The sequence below is a fragment of the Chenopodium quinoa genome, unplaced genomic scaffold (assembly GCF_001683475.1).
Source record: "Chenopodium quinoa cultivar QQ74 unplaced genomic scaffold, ASM168347v1, whole genome shotgun sequence".
Lineage (NCBI taxonomy): Eukaryota > Viridiplantae > Streptophyta > Magnoliopsida > Caryophyllales > Amaranthaceae > Chenopodium > Chenopodium quinoa.
In genome coordinates this window covers 87,470-106,751 of record NW_018743212.1, presented here as the reverse complement: position 1 = coordinate 106,751, position 19,282 = coordinate 87,470, and positions in this window count along the sequence as shown.

The following is a 19,282-nucleotide window of genomic DNA, read 5'->3' as shown; positions in this document are numbered from 1 at the left end:
AGTAATTAAAAATTAATCAAAGGATTTCTTGAGAATTACCACCTACAATTGTTGTTGTTTTAGGAATTACCACCTACGGTTTTTTGTTTTTTTTGAAATTTACCACCTACATTTTTCCAAAACACTAAGACTTCCCACCACTTTGACCAACCCTTGAAAGATGACGTCATCTTTGCTATTTCCCTCCGTTTTCTTTCTTCTTCTCTCGATTCTCACTTCCATCTTCATCCACTTCCATCTAAATTGAGGCATAGCTTGAAATCGAATTGCTAGAAACAAAATTTAGGTTTTAATAATAATTTCTCTTACTTCACCGCTCCAATGATTCCACGAAAAAAGGTATGTTTGCTTAATTACTGGGTTTAGGTACTTAATTTGGGGGTTTTCAATTGAATTAAGGGTTTAGGGTTTTCATTTTGAGAATCTAATTATCGGTTTAGGGTTTTTAATTTGGGAATTTAATTATTGGTTTAGGGTTTGGGATTAATTTAGGGGTTTTCAATTGCATTTTAATTTAGGGTTTAGGGTTTTCAATTTGATTACAACTAAACGAAAATTGATTAAACCCTAATTTCAATTGATTGATTTGAACAACATAATCAAATTCCCAAATTGATTAAATCCTTATATCAATTGAAAAACTCCTAAATTAAGTCGTTCAGAACATAAATTTTGCAGACATACCTTTCACTAGTAGAAAAACACAAATTAGCACCGGTTCTTGAAATCGGTGCGCAAAATACAAGCCAAAACCCAATAAATTAATAATCGGCCTAAAAGGAGTTAAGAGCAACGGTTAACCGATGCCATTAAAAAAAAAAAAAACCACGCTTTAGTTCAATCTAACAGCCTCACTCTCCTTTCTCTCTCTCTCTTTAACTCGCTCCTCCTTTCTCCTTCTACCTTTCCCCATTTCCCTCTTGACTCCACTACTTCAATCCACCGCCACTACGCACCCCTTTCCACCGCCACCACACTTTATCCTCATTCTTCACGGCACCAAGGCAATGGTGATGGTGGTCGCGATTGGTTGTTGGATTTTTAGGGTTTCAGGTGGCGTCTTTCTTCTCTCTCTTCTTCTTCACGACGTCCCGCCTCCTCCTCCTTTGTTGTCTTGCGACGACCCGAAGTTTTTGTTCTTACCCCATTATTATACTCACCTTCGAGGTTAAGGTTATCTTATGATGTTGAATAATTTTATAACACTAGTAGAAAATTTGAAATAGGCACCCTCCCTTTAGCCTCGGTTCTTGAAAACCGGTGCCAAAATAAATGGGCGGGATTGGAAATTTCAGAGTTGGCACCGGTTCCAACCTAAGCCGGTGCCAAATCCTTTAATTAGCACCGGTTCAAACCGGTGCCAACCATTTAAAAAAAAAAAAAAGAAAAGGGAATGGAGTTGGCACCGGTTTAGAGCGAACCGGTGCTAATTATTGCAATTAGCTCCGGTTTGAACCGGTGCCATTTAAAAAAAAAACCCGGGTATATCCAAATTCGTTCTAACGTCTTTCTCAGCTTCTTCAATTCGTTGCTTCTCCCACGTTTTTCCCTCTTCTCTTTGCTTCCACCCATGCGTTGAATTGCTAGGTTTCACTCACTCCATTGAATTGTTGTTCGAGGTTTATCACTTCCATTGGAGCAGTTGCCGCCGCACGCACCACCTTCATCTCTCCTCCATTGAAGCATCTTCGAGGTAAGTATACCTAGGTTTCAATTACTCCATTGAATTCCTTCCCATTCATGGGTTTTTTGAGGATTTGCTTTTCATTTTAGTAATTGTAAGTTTCTTGTAATATAGGGTTTGTCAACTAAACGCGCACGGCCCCCCTCCACAACGACCCTCCACATATATACTTAGCTTGTATATGGTTATGAAATGTAAGTTCTTGTTTCGATTTTTGAGCTATGTTACTTATTGTGTATGTGAGTATGTTGCTTAAACAGAACAAATTATGCTAATGCTGTAAGATATGACAATTATTTTATATATATGCATGCTGGTTGGGGGGGGGGGTTTCGGGGCTACTGCTTGCTGGTTGTTGGGGGCTTCCGGGGCTGTTGCTGGTGTTGTTGTATGTGTGGTTGCTGCTGTGAGTTTTTGTAGTGGTTTGAGGTGTTGTTTGGCTGCAGAGGGTGGAGATGGTCTTGGGTGTTGGGTGTTTGGCGTGGCCGGTGATTAGGAGCAGTATGGCTGCAATGGAGCTGAGGGAATGCGGGCTGGATGTGTAGTGTTTTGGTGTAGGTGTTTGAGTGAGGGAGTAGGGGAGCAACTTAGTAAATGAGTGCTTGAATTAAACCTCAAACTTTGGAGTTCCTAACATGGCCTCAAATTAGAAAACGTACCTCGACCCAAGTGCATACCTACACATATCAAGGAAACCGAGAAGAGAAGTAAAATAAAATTAAAATAAAAATAAATAAAGCAAAATGGAAACACATGGGGAATATGTGCCAAGTTTTGGTTATTTGTTGCCCTTAATATAGAAATTGTTTGATGTAGCTTGTATTTGTCCTTTTTGTGTTTTACCTTTTGTGGTTTGTTGCCCCATTTTCTCTCTCATACCTTAATCATATGCCCCTATCTTTTCTTATCACCCATTTCTCATACTTACTAACATTTGTTTTTTGTTTTGTTTTTTCTTTTTGCGTTTTTATAGATTCATATGTGATTTGAAGTTCAAGTTTAGCTTGAAGACTACATATTTAGCTCAAGTGGGAAGTTAGAAAGAATACATCCATTGTATTGGTATGAATTATAAACTTCTCTAATAAGCTATATATATCTTTCTCTTTATTGTTTTAATAAAAGTTTTTCATGACAAACTAAATACAACAATAAATATATGAAATGCTTGCATCATTATATGCCTAGATACCCGTTCAAGGCTTTCTCATTAGGAGAAAGTCTTGAATAGTCCCCGGTTGGGACTGTTCTTGAACGTTTACTCTCACTTAGGTGGTGAATGTATGTCTTTTTTTTTTCGATTTTAAGGAACATCTTGGCTTACCATTTCCTTGATCACCATGTTCTCTGGGTACATATGTGGGTAAGTAATTACCTACGTCGTGTACTTGGAGAACTGGGGGGAAATGCTGCCGGATTTTCCTTAAAATTGGAAAGTCGACATACATTCACTAGTGAGGGTAAACGTTCAAGGATGGGTTAGGTTGGAGTGATAATGACCCTTTGGAAGCATATATGCACTTTTGTATCTATATGAATGTTATATGCTTGGTGTGTGTTTGAATTTGATTTACATATATAATAGATGTAGCAATTATACATTATTCGTAATATGTTGCCATGTTTAGAGACAATTTACTTAATGGAGAAGGATCGTGGCTGGATGTATGGTAGACGTGATACATTGGAATTCTTTGATGGGGTTCAAGAGTTTTGCGAGAAGGCTTCATGTTATCAGCGCAGGATGGGTGTCGATTGCCTCTATTGTCCTTGTGTTGATTGTAATAATGTGAAGGTGGTCAATAGTGTTGATATCATTAGAGATCATGTAGTTTGTCGTGGGTTTAGGCTTAAATACCATGTGTGGATTTGGCACGGTGAAGAAGGAGAGTACAGTGGGGATGTTGATGGGAATGATGTGCATGATGATAGAAGCAATGACATTCGTGTGGACGAGGAATACAGGAATGATGTACATATTATTGATAATGGTGATGAGGATGGATTTGAGGATGATCATGCGGATGAGGTCGAGGATGAAGGGGTGGATGAGATGATGCGTGGTTTTGAAGGTGACGTGTTTGAGTCATTATCAGAGGCTTCTAAAAATCCTTTGTATCCTGGGTGCAAAAAATACTCCAAACTATCAGTCGTTCTAACACTTTTTAACATTAAGTCGAAGCATGGGTGGACGGACAGTAGTTTTACTTCTTTGTTGACCGCGTTAAGTGAGATGTTGCCCGACGGGAATGAAATTCCTAAGTCTTACTATTACGCAAAGAAGCTCATGTGTCCATTTGGTTTGGAGTATAAGAAGATACATGCATGTCCTAATGATTGTATTCTTTATCGAAATGAATATGAACAATTGGAGGAGTGTCCACGATGTAAGAAGTCGCGCTACAAGCGCAAGAGTTGCAATGCTGGTACGAAGGGACCCCCTGCTAAGGTGTTATGGTATCTTCCCATTATTCCACGGTTTAAGCGTCTATTCTCAACACCAAAAGACGCTAAAAACTTGAGGTGACATGCAGAGGGAAGAAAGAAAAACAGAATGCTGAAGCATCCAGCTGACTCCCCGCAATGGAAGAACATTGATATGAAGTTTGGGGAATTTGGTGATGAAGTCAGAAATTTAAGGCTTGGTTTGTGCACGGACGGGATGAATCCATTTGGCACTCTTAGTACCCAGCACAGCACATGGCCGGTACTTTTAGTGATCTACAATTTGCCTCCTTGATTGTGCATGAAACGGAAATACGTAATGCTTTCACTTTTGATATCGGGGCCAAGGCAACCTGGAAACGACATAGATGTTTATCTTGCGCCACTTGTTGATGATTTGAGAAAGATGTGGGACGAAGGGGTTTCCATTTTTGATGCTCATAAGAATGAGATGTTCACATTGCGTGCAGCTCTTATGTGGACCGTTAATGATTTTCCTGCATATGGAAACTTGTCTGGTTACAAGAACAAAGGAAAAAAAGCATGCCCCATTTGTATTGATGACACCCCTAGCATACACCTTGATAATTGTCACAAAGAGGTGTACGTGCGTACTCGAAGGTTGCTCAGGCGCGATCACCCGTACCGTAGGCAGAAAAAGGCTTTCGATGGGAAAGCGGAAGAGGGGATTGCGCCTAGGCCATTGACTGGTGAGGAGGTTTATGCTCGAGTTAAGGGTATACGAACAGTATTTGGGAAAACAGAAAAAGTTGCGGACTCAATGCTCTCTTCAAAAAAGAATCAATCTTTTGGAAGCTTCTGTACTGGAAAGAACATGACGTTAGGCACTGTCTTGATGTAATGCATATAGAGAAGAATGTGTGTGATGCTCTCGTGGGAACGCTGATGAATATACAAGGCAAAACAAAGGACGGAAAGGGTGCACGGTTAGAATTGGAAAAGATGAGGGTTCGTCCAGAATTGTGGGCTCAGAAAAAGGTTACAAAGGGAAAGGAACAGGAAACGGAAAATGAAATGAGTTCGAAAAAAGGAAAGGGGAAGAGCAAGGGAAAGGGAAAGGCCACAAATGCGTCGAAGAAGAAATATGCCAAGGATGACAAGGCTTATTTACCTCCGGCTTGCTACACGTTGTCAAGGGTAGAAAAACGGATGTTTTGTGCATGTCTGTACGGCATTAAGGTTCCATCAGGGTACGTATCTAACATGAAAAGATTTGTATCCTTGAATGGAGAATTGAAGCTGACAAGTATGAAATCTCAAGATTGTCATGTTCTGATGCAAGTATTCCTACCAATTGCAATACGCGGTATTTTACCAAAGCACGTGAGGGAAGCTATTACAAGCCTCTGTTCGTTTTTCAATACAATATGTAGCAAAGTGCTTGATCCTTGTAGACTTGATGCTTTACAGGTGGATGTGGTTGTGACTTTATGCAAATTTGAGATGTACTTCCCACCCTCGTTTTTTGACATAATGGTGCATTTGATTCTTCATTTGGTGCGTGAGATTAAGTTGTGCGGTCCAGTGTTCATGAGGTGGTGCTATCCTTTTGAAAGACACATGGGTACATTGCAAGATAAAATCAGGAATCGGGCTCACCCGGAAGGAAGTATGATTCAAGAGACCGTGGCCGAGGAGATTGGTAATTTTGTGGCCGACTATCTAGCCGTTGCTAAACCTATTGGTATTCCTACTTCTCGACATGAAGGGAGACTTGATGGTCATGGCACAATCGGGTCGAAACGAATTTCACCTGATCGAGATAAGTTCTTACAAGCACACCTATATGTGTTGCACCATGTTGCAGATGTTCACCCATATTTAGACGAGCACATGGCTAGTTTGCGTGATGAATTTCCATCGAAAGGTGAAAGGGCACTGATGCAGTTGCATAATAAGAAGTTTGTGAGTTGGTTTCGTGATCGAGTGATGGGTGGAATGGATGAGAGTGTCACAGAGTAAGGTGGCTTGCTTATGGTCCTAGGGATGATGTTCGCACATTTGAGGGATATGACATAAATGGGTACACATTTTGGACTGAGCGTCAGGATTTGAAATCATCCTCGACCCAAAACAGTGGTGTAACGCTTGTGGCATCGTCAAGGGAGTTTGCAAGTGCTAAGGATAAATCACTCGTTGATGCAGAGTTGTCATACTACGGTCGAATTCAAGAAATATGGGAGCTTGATTATTGTGACTTCACGATTGCTCTTTTCCGGTGTAAACGGGTTGATAATATCAGGCGTAACGTCAAACATGATGACTTTACTCTTGTAGATCTTGGCAACCTGAATGATAGTGCGGAACCATTCATCCTTGCATCTCAAGCTAAGCAAGTGTTTTATGTAACTGACCCAGCCGACTCAAAATGGTCTATTGTGCTAGCCGCAAAAGAAGAATCCTTGGCGTTGGAGATGTCAAGGATGAGGAAGAATATGAAGCGTTTGATGACTCGGCACCTTTCACTGTTCCTAGACCTGCTGTACCAAATGAGATAGACGACCAAGCCAATTACATGCAATCAGACCACGACGAAGGAATATTAGATTGAGGTACTTTTTTTGTTAGTTTGAAATTGTAGGCGTAGAAAGTATTATTAAATCACATTTTAGGTGAAAATGAATGAAAATGTTAACTTACTTGCCCTTTTTTCTTATTTTCTTTTAAATGAATGAAGTAACTTACTTCCCCATTTTCTAAGTTAATTTGTATTATAATTCAGCAATTTATATTTGATTATAAGTTTACCTTACAATTTATTTATATTACAACTAATAATGTGTTATGTTTGTAATGACAGGTTTTTACATCTCATGCGAATGATCAGTACCGTATTGGAGTCAAGGACGTAGAGGATGGGGACGAGTTGTATGATGTGAACAAGGAGCCTGATTTGGGTGAGGTAGAAGATCAGGCTCAAGATGTTTTGGATTGTATGCTAGAGGAGTTTGAAATTGCAGCTGAACAAGCGCCTCCTATCGAAAATGCAATGTCTGAGACGTTTGATGAGAATCATAGTGGAGGGGGGTAAAGGCACCAACGAAGAAAAAGCTGAGGGGTCCGACGACAAGTTTCAAGAAACCCATCGGCCCAATGGTCCTGGAGTATGACAGGGTAGGCCAACCTACAGGCAAATGGCGTCGTCCATATGCTGTTCAAGTTGGGATTTGTGCGCGCAAAATCCCCATTACTCTTCGTTTGAGCGCCGTACCTATAGGCTTGAGTGACACGTTTTGGAATGATATTAGGGCAAGTGTTTTGCTTGCACATTTATAAATTCCTTCAATTTATTGTTATTTAATGGGAAAACTAATAATTACTGTTATTTGTGCTTGCAGAGTCTATTTAACATTCCAAATGAGTACGCCAAGCGAAGGGTGTTTGAATCCTTACTTGCGGCAAGATTCAGAGGCTTCAAGACTACCTTAGTTCGTCGGTTTATCACAAAGAAACTTGTGAGAAAACCAAAGAACAAGAAAGGAGGTGGCAATGATGATGAAGTCATCGATGAAGAGAAACTCCGATGGCAAATATGGCCTAGCGTATCGAAGGATGATTGGGAAGCTTTCGTTCTTCAAAAAAGCCAAAAAGAAGCAATTGTAAGTTTAAGTAACTCTGATGACAATTGTAGAATATATTTACTCTTTGGTAGTAATGAAACTAACATGTCTAATTATGTAGGAAATGAGGGAGCAGAATTCCAAGAATGCATTGCAGAAGCAATACTGCCATCGTATGGGGTGTATGACGTTTGATGAATGGAGGGAGACGTGGGTGAGTGAGGGAGTATACCCCACTGCGCTTCTAGGGTCCTCCAAAGTGCCCTCTGACTCCACGACCAGTACTTTGGTGAATCGTGCTGGCGATTTCTTTTGTTCTCTGCATTCGCGTGACAAGAAAACCGGAAAATGGTCCATCAAGGCTCCGGAAACCAAAGAAATGGCAGATAAACTTGTAAGCAACTATGAACTAGTGAACTACATGAATCTTTTGCATATATATCACTTTACATAAACACTAACTTCATTTTGCCTTTTTGTTTTTGCTACAGCTTGAGTACACTGAAGAGCTTGTTGAAGGCAAGCTCGTCCCAACAGTAGAGAAGGACCCCTTCACCTTGGCTTTGGGAAAGCCCTACCATCCAGGACGGGTATTGGGTGCTGGGGGGAGCTTGCTAGGATGGGAGAAGGTGATGGGTCCGGAATATACCAAATCAGGAAGATCCCGAGAAAGTGTGAACTCACCATATAACTTGGATGACATGATGGCATCAATTAAGGAACAAGTGCGCAATGAGGTGCGAGAAGAGTTCAATGCTTGGGCGAAGCAAATGAACTTGGCGGGCTTGCCTTTCTCCTCGACTACAATGGTCGACTCATGTAGTCACCCACGAAGACAAGGAGAAGAAGAGATACATGCGGACGAGGAGGTACATGAGGTGCTTTAAAATCTATTAGTTTTGACATATTGAGTTACGTGGGATCTAATTAAGTTGGCACTATTATTTACTGTTGCAGGTTGGTAATCCTACACATGCGGACTCAAGGGAGCTTGATAATCCAACACCTCATGACTTTCCAGATCTGCAGGTGATTTAATTAATTTTTTTTCTGGATGGTGCTAATTGATGCTATGTTGTTGTGATGTATAGATGTTGTTGTGCTATTGCTGTTGTTGGTGTGTTGCTACTTCTGTGTTGTTGTGTTGCTGTGTTGTTGTTGTTGTTGTGTTGCTGTGTTGCTGCTGTGTTGCTTGCTGTGTTGTTGTTTGTGTTGCTGTTTCTGTTTGTGTTGCTGTTTGTGTTGTTGTTTCTGTTTGTGTTGTTGTTTGTGTTGCTGCTGTGTTGCTGTTTCTGTTGTTGTGTTGCTATTCCTGTTCTGTGTTGCTAGGCATACAACATAGCAGACAGCAGCAGACAGCAAGGCAGCATAGCAGCATAGCAGCAGACAGCATAGTAGTAGCAGCCTGCATACCTGTATGCTGCCAGAACAGCAACAGCATGCTGCCGGAACAGCAACAGCATGCTGGCAGAACAGCAGCAGCAAGGCAGAACAGCAGCAGCCAGGCAGAACAACAGCAGCACTCAGGCAGAACAGCAGCATGCAGGCAGAACTTGCTGTTGTGTTGCTGTTCCTGTTCTGTGTTCCTTGTTTTGTTTTCGTTTTTGCAAACTTGCTCAACTATTGCTAATCGAGCTAATTAACTAATAATGCATATGACTATACCCAACCAAGGCAAATTTTCACCATTAACTAAAAACACGAATGATACAATTTTTTTTCCTCTCCATCATAAAAGTTATTAGTGGTAATTTGACAAATTTAACACTTCAAGAATATACAAGTAATCTATTTGGTTTCATCTATAATTCCGTTACAAGATCTCTCTAATTCAAAAAGAAAACACTTTCGACTCCTACAAAGTACAATGAAAATGTCGGGATTCTTTCAAACGAAATCTATTTGGTTTCATCTATAATTAAGTTACAAGATCTATTTGGCCACTTGTGATACTTTTTGGTCTTACATGTGATGTTCCAAATTGGTGTAGGAAGAGACCCGTTGTGCACTTCTACACCCGGGCGAATCATATAGTGGAGCTTTGAATGTGGTTGCATATGGTAGTGCACAACCGGCCGAACAAGGTACGGTCCATTTGCGACCGCTTAGGCCACAACATTATTCGGTCGAGATCAATTCTGTGGTTGCCGGGTTCGAGGACATTCTAATACCTGTGCCCGTAGAGGAGGATGAGTTCACTACACTTTGGGCAGCAAAAGGTAGTTTTGTGCAATGGCCATGTGCTTGGATACGGTTTATGAACCAGGTAATTAAGATTTTGAGTTCACGCTGTATTCTATACCCGATTTTTTTCCCAAGAGTTGGATGAAATTCTTTTCTAACCATTTGTGTGATTTGTTTTATTAGATGTCGAGGAAAAGCCAAACTCCAAAGAAGAGGGTGGAGGGGCAAAAAGGCATTGGTCAACCGGTGTCAAAGAAGAGGAGTGAACAGGGGTCGGTGAGTGGAAAAGCATCGAAGAAGAGCTCTTCGCGAGGTACAGCTATGCAAGCTACTCCACTTGTTGCAGACACGGTGCTTCAATCGCTCTCTAAGGAGTTAACTTATCTGCACGACCGTGTTTGTGTGTTGCCTAGTGACACCCCCATTCAAGTTCCACTACCTAAGGAAATGTTCCACTATGATGATGATGCAATTGCATGGCTCAATCAAGAAGATGTGACGGAATTCCTAAGTGGTGCAATGCTTAACATTTCCCTCATTCAAATATGCATCAGGTAATTCAACTAGTATTCAAATTATGTTATTCAGTTTAGTGGTATTGCCGTTTAGTTTTCCATTAACATTCTATTATCATGCGTGCAGAGCACTCCAGGAGCACTTATGTGAGATTGATTCTCCGTGTCAATTGGGTGGTTATGCCCTGAGAAGATCTCCACTGCTAGAATCTTAGGCAACCACACTGACGTGTTGTACTATGTTGAACGGAGTATCAAGGAATTAGTGCGTGCGGGAGACAAGTTTATATTCGCCCCATATTATGAGGAGTACGTCTGATTATGTCAAATTCATTTGGTTCCCCAGTATATATGTTGTACATGGCTAATTATTGATTTGTTTGTCTCTTGTGAATGTATGTACGTAGTTTGCATTGGACCTTGCTGGTGATTTGTGTTTCCAGTAACACAATCTTCCTTTTTTATTCTGCTCGGTTACCTCATCCAAGAAAGCGCCTCGTGAAGTCCATACTGCAAAAGTAAATATAGCTTCAATTCCTGTTGTTGATTATCATTACCTAACTCATTTATTAATAATACTGATCAAATTTGAACTTACTTTTCTATATAGTGTTATGAAGAAGATAAATTGTCGAGCTCCTCGAGGTCCTACATGGAAATCACCGATGGTAATGCCACATGATATTGTGATTTTCGTAATAAACAATGCGTAAAATGTTACTAATTTGCTATATATGCATGTTTGATTCATGTACTTTTGTTCCTATGCTAGTGCGCACAACAAGATAACGGAGTTGATTGTGGCCTATACGTGATGAGATTCATGTATGACATAGTGAGTCATTGTACACACACTATAGCTTGAAGAGGTATGCCATTGACTATATCTTGTAATTTCAAGCCTTAGCCACCTATAAATAAGTGATAATGGCATGTTATGAGTTAGTATGAGTTCACTTGACAAGAAATGTAGGAAATAGGCATCATAGCAGTCAAATAGGCCTTACTTGGGCCATTTTGGTTGAAAATGCGTCCTAAAACTCTTACATTGCTATTTTCTTGTAATTTCATGCCTTAGCCACCTATAAATAAGTGATAAAGACATGTTATGAGTAAGTATGAGTTCACTTGACAAGAAATGTAGGAAATAGGCATCATAGCAGTCAAATAGGCCTTACTTGGGCCATTTTGGTTGAAAATGCGTCCTAAAACTCTTACATTGCTATTTTCTTGTAATTTCATGCCTTAGCCACCTATAAATAAGTGATAAAGACATGTTATGAGTAAGTATGAGTTCACTTGACAAGAAATGTAGGAAATAGGCATCATAGTAGTCAAATAGGCCTTACTTGTAAATGTATTTTTACATGCATATATAACCTAAGTAATTCACTCCTAACTTACGTTTTGTTTATTCCAAGTTTTGCAAGGGACAAACAGGACGTCCGTTCACGAGCGAAGAACTTAATGAAGTTCGAGACATGTTGGCGTCCTTCATCACATTTAATCTGTAAATTTCATTTCTGTTTGAACTTGTGTACTACATTACTGATTAATATTGTTTGTAATTATGACACTTTTTCTAATTAGTATTATATTTTGTATTGTTATCAATATTTACGTATTGTTATTATTTCAATTATTATTATTAATATTATAATAATAATAATTATTATTATTATTATTATTATTATTATTATTATTATTATTATTATTATTATTATTATTATTATTAATATTAGGAAAAATTGCAAGGAAGGGCCATTAATTCGCCATTAATGGTGGGTTACTTCCTGTCAGTTATTTAGTGTGGTGAATGAACAGGGAAAACCATAAAATTGAAAAAATGGGAAGTAGTAGAACAAGGGTTCTTCGTAGATGAACAGGGAAAGGGGAAAAAGGAAAAAAAAAAATTTAAAAAGAAGTCACGTGCCAAGCACGTGTTTTTTTTTTGCCTGAATATAGAAGTCAACGCCAGAAGTTAGCCGGAATTCGGTCAAAGGCCCCTCCTCACCACCCAACTGACTTATAAGGCCCTTTGATGCCACCTTTTTTTTATAAGGACCTTTGTCACAAGGTCGTCCCTTTAAAAGGCCCTTCCTTGCAATTTTTCCTTAATATTATTGTAATAATAATAATTATTATTAATATAATATCCTAATGTTAGAATTAATGCAGGATCTCATTATTATTATATTTATTAGTATTAATATTATTATATTTTATTGCCGAAAAAAAAAAATCCCAGTTGAAGGCACCGGTTCTTGCTAAAAACCGGTGCCAATAGTGTTGAAAAATAAAAAAAAAAAAATCTGCACCTTTGTAGTTGGCACCGGTTAACTGGTGCCAAAGCCTGTAGTTAGCACCGGTTAACCGGTGCCAAAGTTCTTTAGTTGGCACCGGTTTTGAACCGGTGCCAAATTTTTAGGGATTTGGCATCCCTCAATCCCCAACGGTTCAAAACCGGTGCCTTAGGGGGGGTTTGAACCGGTGCCTTTTTACCTTATTCGTCTAGTGTAATTTGGTTGAGTTTTTGTTATTTCAGTTTTGAAATTAGGGCTTTGATTGATTGTGGTTTTTTATTCGATGGATTCGTTATGGGTATCCGATTTTTGGTTGTTTTTAGATGGATTTGTTGTGGGTATGCAATTCCCTGGTATTTTTGTTATGGTCTTGAATAATCGATTTGAAGTAGCATTTTGATCAAGTTCATTTTTCTGCTTAGAATAATTTTGTATATTTGGTCTTGATTTCAATTTTTAATAATTTTTGTTGTTTAAGTTGTAGCATAGATCTAGTTGATTAGTAGTTTACCATGGTTCAAAAATTATTGGGTTCCATTATTTACCATGTTTGATATAAGTATTTTCAAGTCTTTGCTTTCGCTACCAATTGCTTATTCCAAGGATGGTCATGGACATGAATTTCTAGTGAGACAAAATTATCAAGGTGTAAGCTCTCCATGTAGATTTCTCTGGCTTAATTTGAGGGACAAAACCGTTAAACAAGTTCGAGATCTAATGCCTTGGGATGTCATTGTTTGTGCTGGAAGCCTTATTCGTGTTCCAAATGGAGTGCCTGATAACTCGTAATGATTATGTCTTGGACGAGGTATGTAATACCCCGTATTTTTGAGACGTATTTTCTAATTAGTTAATTATAAATAATTTTCTAAAAAGGGTATTTCAGTAAATTATTTTCTATTTGAATTTTGGAGCCAAAATGATATTTGAATTTTGGCGCCAAAAACATTTTTAAAACTTAATTATTATTTTGGATTTTAGATAAGATTTATTATCCATTTTTTTTATTTCAAAAACCAAATTATATATAAATTTTTCGGATATTTTAATTAACAAAAATTATATTTCTTATTTATAAATTAAAGGGCCGAAATTCCTAAATTAATTAATGAGATTTTTGGATTTTCTAAGTGTAAATCTGATTTTTATTAGTTAATTAAGTTAGTTTTAAGTTAATAGTTTCTAATTAATTATTTTCTACAAAATATATTATTTATACAATCACTTTTAATCCTTAAAATCTAGCAAATATATTCCTAAAACTAGTAGTGGAGGTCCGAAAATATGAGCATGGATATGCTTAATATTTTCAGCCACCCTATGTTAATTTTGGGGTAATTATTTTGTTAGTTTTGTATTTTAATTATCTTCTTTAAATTTTCTTATTTCCTTAATTCCTATTTTCCATCTCACAAAGATTTGATCATACAATTTAATCGCCTTAAATCCTTCTTGATTATTCTCCAAGCAAGCTCACTTGCCATCTTCCATTTCATGATCAAGCTACTTACCTTAATTCTTTATTTCTTAATCACCTAAACTAAACCTTTCTTAATTCTTAAACTCTCTTTTCCAAGTAATTCCTTAAACTACATTTACCATAATTCTTCCTACAAAATCTTACCTTAATTCTTTCATTCATGAGCCTATAAATACCCCCTCATACCTCTCATATTCTTCACACCAAAACTCAATTCTTTTCTTCTATCTTACTGTTCTTTTCCCTCAACCTTTTCCTACTTTTCTTCTCCTCTTTTCTAAAAGAAAATCAGCTCGTATATCTTTGGAGCCAATTTTCAGGCACTTATAGTCAGTTTTGGGGTTTTTCCTCTCAAAAATCCTTGAGGTTAGGCTCAAGAATCACCCCATTCGGAGTTATATTGAAGAAGTTATAGCCTCTGTAAGTTCTGCCTATTCTTTTCAACACAAATTCAATTCTCTTTAATCCTATTCCTTTATGTTCTTCATGTTTAGTTTTCTAAAATATAAATACTTATTTTATATTAAAGTATTATTTTGTAAAAGAGTTTTATAGTCCAAGAACATTAGGTTTGGGTTTATGTCTAAGGATGTTGTGATAACCTTATGGTTATGTTAATTGCAAGGTGTATTCGTGATTGAACTTTGAAAGTGCGAAGTGTTGATTGAGATTCGGAATCAAGGTACGTTTAGGTGGCTACATACCTTCGAAATTGTTGAATTAATAAGCATGTTTGTGTGATTTTAATTAAATTGTTTTGAATTATGATTTATAAATTAACCTTGAGAATTCATGTTTTAATAAATATGTTTGAGAATGGATTTCTATCTTGTTTTGAATGGTTTAAAAATATTTATTATGTTTAAAGGAATTTGGTTTTTAAAAGCATGATGGATTGATTTAAAGAGTTTTTAAAAAGGTTTTATTTTAAAAGCTTGTTGAATTAAATACAAAAGGAGTTTTTGAGTTATTCTATTATAAAGTTTGATTTTATTCAAAAGAGGAATTTCATGAGAATTATTGAATTATTTATTAAAAGCTTTACAAGCATAATTATTATATTAATCCCACTATGCGGATTCATTGAAAATTGTGGACTTTGTATGACCTAATCTTTCCTCAAGGATAGCCTTTCAACATAAAGATACTAGCTTAGGGGATGTGCATACTTAGAGAGGAATTGGGTTTTTGAAAAGAATTGATTTTAATAATCACTATTATTGAATTATTGAGTTATTGGAATTATTTTTGAGAATCTTGAGAATTGGTTTTGAATCATGAGTTTGGAATTATGGGAATTGGTATTAAAAGCATGTTTGCAAATAAATTGAGTTTACTTATCTTGCACTTATCATGCTTAGCATATTTTGCTAATCCGTATTTCCTATTTGTTTTGGTTCGCCCTGTTTACTTTAATGTTAAGCAGTTTTGACTATTTTCAGGTGGAGTCAATAAATGAGCATTTGGGAGTCCAAGGATATTCTTCACCTAGTTAAGAATGTTGGTCTTTGTTTCTATTTTTGAGTACTCATGACAATAGTTATTACTATTTTATAAGTATTAATAAAAGAAGAGTTGAGTTTTCCACTGTAAGTTTGTTATTAAGTTAAGTATTTTGAGTAGCCTTTGCGTAATCACGCGGCAGTAATACGCCTAAGTCTATCTCTACGGTATAATTATACGTATTATACTAGTATTTCTATAGAGGGAGATTTGGGGGTGTTACAAGGTAATTCAGATTTTTTTTAGCAGAAGCTCGTATGATGGTGTAGCCTGTGGCATGATACCCATGTTGTCCTGCTGATCTTTATCTTATGTTGTTATAAGGGATTTCCATGTTTTGTATGTCAGACAATTTAGTTACCTTAAAAAGTCCACTGCTAATCAATTGTGTTGTCTTAAGAACTATCCATGTTTTGTATGGTGACTATCTTGTTTTTTCTATGAGAGTCTTTGTTAATTGCTTATGTTGTCTTAAGAACTCGTCATATTTTGTATGCTGATATGTTGTTATTACCTTATTAGTTATGACTCTATTGGGCTTATTTATCTAGTTCACATCACCATTATCTATTATCTTTTGTTGTGATGGGAAATTTACATATGAGACTAGCATTTGTAATGGTGTAGTGTATTTTCAGAGTAGCATCAAAGGTATAAATCGAATAGCTTGTTTGATGTATACACCGGAATATGGGATTTGGTTCAATTTGCATTTATTTTCAGATTCAACACCCTTAAGCTTATGTTTCTTGTTGCAAAGGCTTAAGTTTTAGCATTTATTTGAACTTCATGCACTCAAAGAAAGCAACCAAAATCTCAAGTATGGTTTGATGTTTTTTTTGCTGATATATTCTCTATAATGTCCTATGATCATCAGTTGAGGCTATTTTCAATATGATGCTTATTTTACAAAATATATCCTCTTTATATTATTTCAGTTTGTTGATCATGCCTTTTAATTTCTGCAGCATGATAGATCATACATGAACACCTTTGAAGATTAAGTGGATGCATATTTGGCATATCTACAGGTAGGCTTTGTTAGTTTGTTAAGGATTCACTTATAATCCTCTACTTGGAAGTTTACACAAGGGTTATGCAAGTGTGACCGGTAGCTTTTGATTGGGGGAGAGCTTTGATGTGTGCATGGCCTCGCTTAATGTAGCTGAAGGTTTTGTTGGAATTATTGGCATTGATCGTTTGCCCTTGATTTCATTTGACATAATGTGTAGGACTTGACACTAGATTTATTGACAAAGCTTCCTGTTGACTATACATTTGAGATCACCTTAGCAGACTTGATAGTAAGTTTTGGGGTTTGAAAATAGATTACATAACTCAGTTTTAGGAGTCAGCTTTGGTTTGTGTTTAAGCTACATTTGTGCTTCGTTGCTTGTGTTCTCACAAGATGATTCACTGCAAGCAGTGTGGTCAAATGGTGAAGGTGAAAGGAAGCTTGTTAGGTAAATATGATACAGAACGCAGAAAAGGAGACACTCATTGAGGAGAAATCTGCTTCTATTAACAAATTGGTGGCAAAGAATGAACTAGGGCTTGAAGCTTAACTAAAAGGTAATAAAATTTATAATTTTATTCCATGGCGCTAAAAAATATTTTAACAACCGTCTAATATATGATTGATATGTTTCTTATAACTGATCACTCTCTTATGATTCAATTTAAATTTGTAAATATATGTGTATGACATTTATTTTATATATATATGTAAATAAATAAATGTGTATGCCTTTCCCTTCAAATGCATGTGCTAGAATACGAATGCAAATCAAATAGTGGCCTCGGTTTTTGGCTTCCAAGGTAGAATGTTTTGATGCTGATAATTGTTATGCTACTGCAGTTCTTGTTTATTTTGCTTCATCTGACTTTGCTTTGGTTTGTTCAGGTGGGATGAAGTCAAGACTGACGGAGATGAATCATCTCCTTATGCTGATTGCTGCTATGCCCCTGCTGCATGCTGCTATGCTCCTGTAGTCCTGCTGTTGTTTTGCTCTACGCTACTGCTGTTCTACTGCTTATCTGCTATACTTTTTTTTTTTTTTCTTTTTGAATTAAAATTGTAATATTGCAGTTTTGAATTAATGAAAATTATAAGTTTATATATATGTTAGTGTTTATGTGTCAATTTAAATGGAAAAAATGCAAAAATAAAATGTTTTACGCATTATCGGTGCGAATAACTTTTTTTTTTAAAAATTTTGAAGCCATTATTGGCACCGGTTAATCGGTGCGAAAATTTTTATTACCACCGGTTTTGAATCGGTGCGAATAATATCACTTATTCGCACCCCTCAAATCTAAACCAGTTCAAAACCGGTGCGAAAAACCGGTTTTAAACCGGCGCTCATTTCGTATTTTCTACTAGTGTTTTTTCTTAACAGCATTGAAGATTCAAAGCAAGAACAATGACTTTTGAAACCCTAATTTTTATTTTAGCAATTTGATTTTTAGTATTTGTGTAAAATTAAAAAGGGGATGAAGAAGAAAGACTGAATATCGAAAGAGGGAGGAAGAAAAAGGAGGGAAAATGAGGGAAAGACCATTTGTGGGCCCCACCATGATGTCATCTTTCAAAATGGTGGGAAGTTTTATCATTTTCACAAAATGTAGGTGGTAAATTTCAATAAAAAAAACTGTAGGTGGTTGTAGGGAATATTTCAAACATCAACTTTGAGCCCCACTGTGATCATGCACTTAAGCATGGTGGCATCCAAAGGGAAAGAAGCTAGAGCAAAAGAGTCGCCAACAAGTTTTAAGAACTTGTAAACCTTTCACGGGTGTGAAGATTACGCCCCTTTCATGATCACAGAAATCGCTAACTCCATAGTGGTCCTGAACCATGACTAGATATTCGGGGATGATGGTACGAATCCTACCTAAAAGAGATTGAACCCACCCTAAATAGGCCTCTACTTTATTCTTATGATATTCATGTGCGCTTTGCGATCAACATACAATCATTAGATTAGCCCTAAACCTGTTTAATCTATATTGGTTGATTATTAATGTACAAATAAATCTATTATTGGTGATCACTTGAATTAAAATCATATTAAACCTAGATCAAATTATTAATTATCTTATTAGGCGTGATTCAAGTACAACTTCCTCTTAAACCTGCAAGAAAGGGCGTGATCAAGCAATAACAATAAATCATAAAAAATCAAGCAATGTAATAATTAATGACACAACAAATAATCATCATCACAATAATCAATAATAAATAGCAATATATCATAATATCATCAATTGTATAATTAGCAAGATCCTAGGCATGATACTAAACGGAATAATAACAAAGCCCATCATGTCACTACATAATAAAGATTAAAGCTTTAGCCTAAACATGATACTAGAAACCAACACGATATTAGAAATATTAATTAACATCCTACATATGATATTAGGAATCAAAACTAGGAATCAAAATCAACATCCTAACATGATACTAGGAATTAAAATTATATTCTAAGCATGATTTCTATATCAAAGGAATAAATATTAGGGAGATCAAATTACTCACTTTGATGCCTCGTATCTCTTTTTATCAAAACAATACACACGTTAGT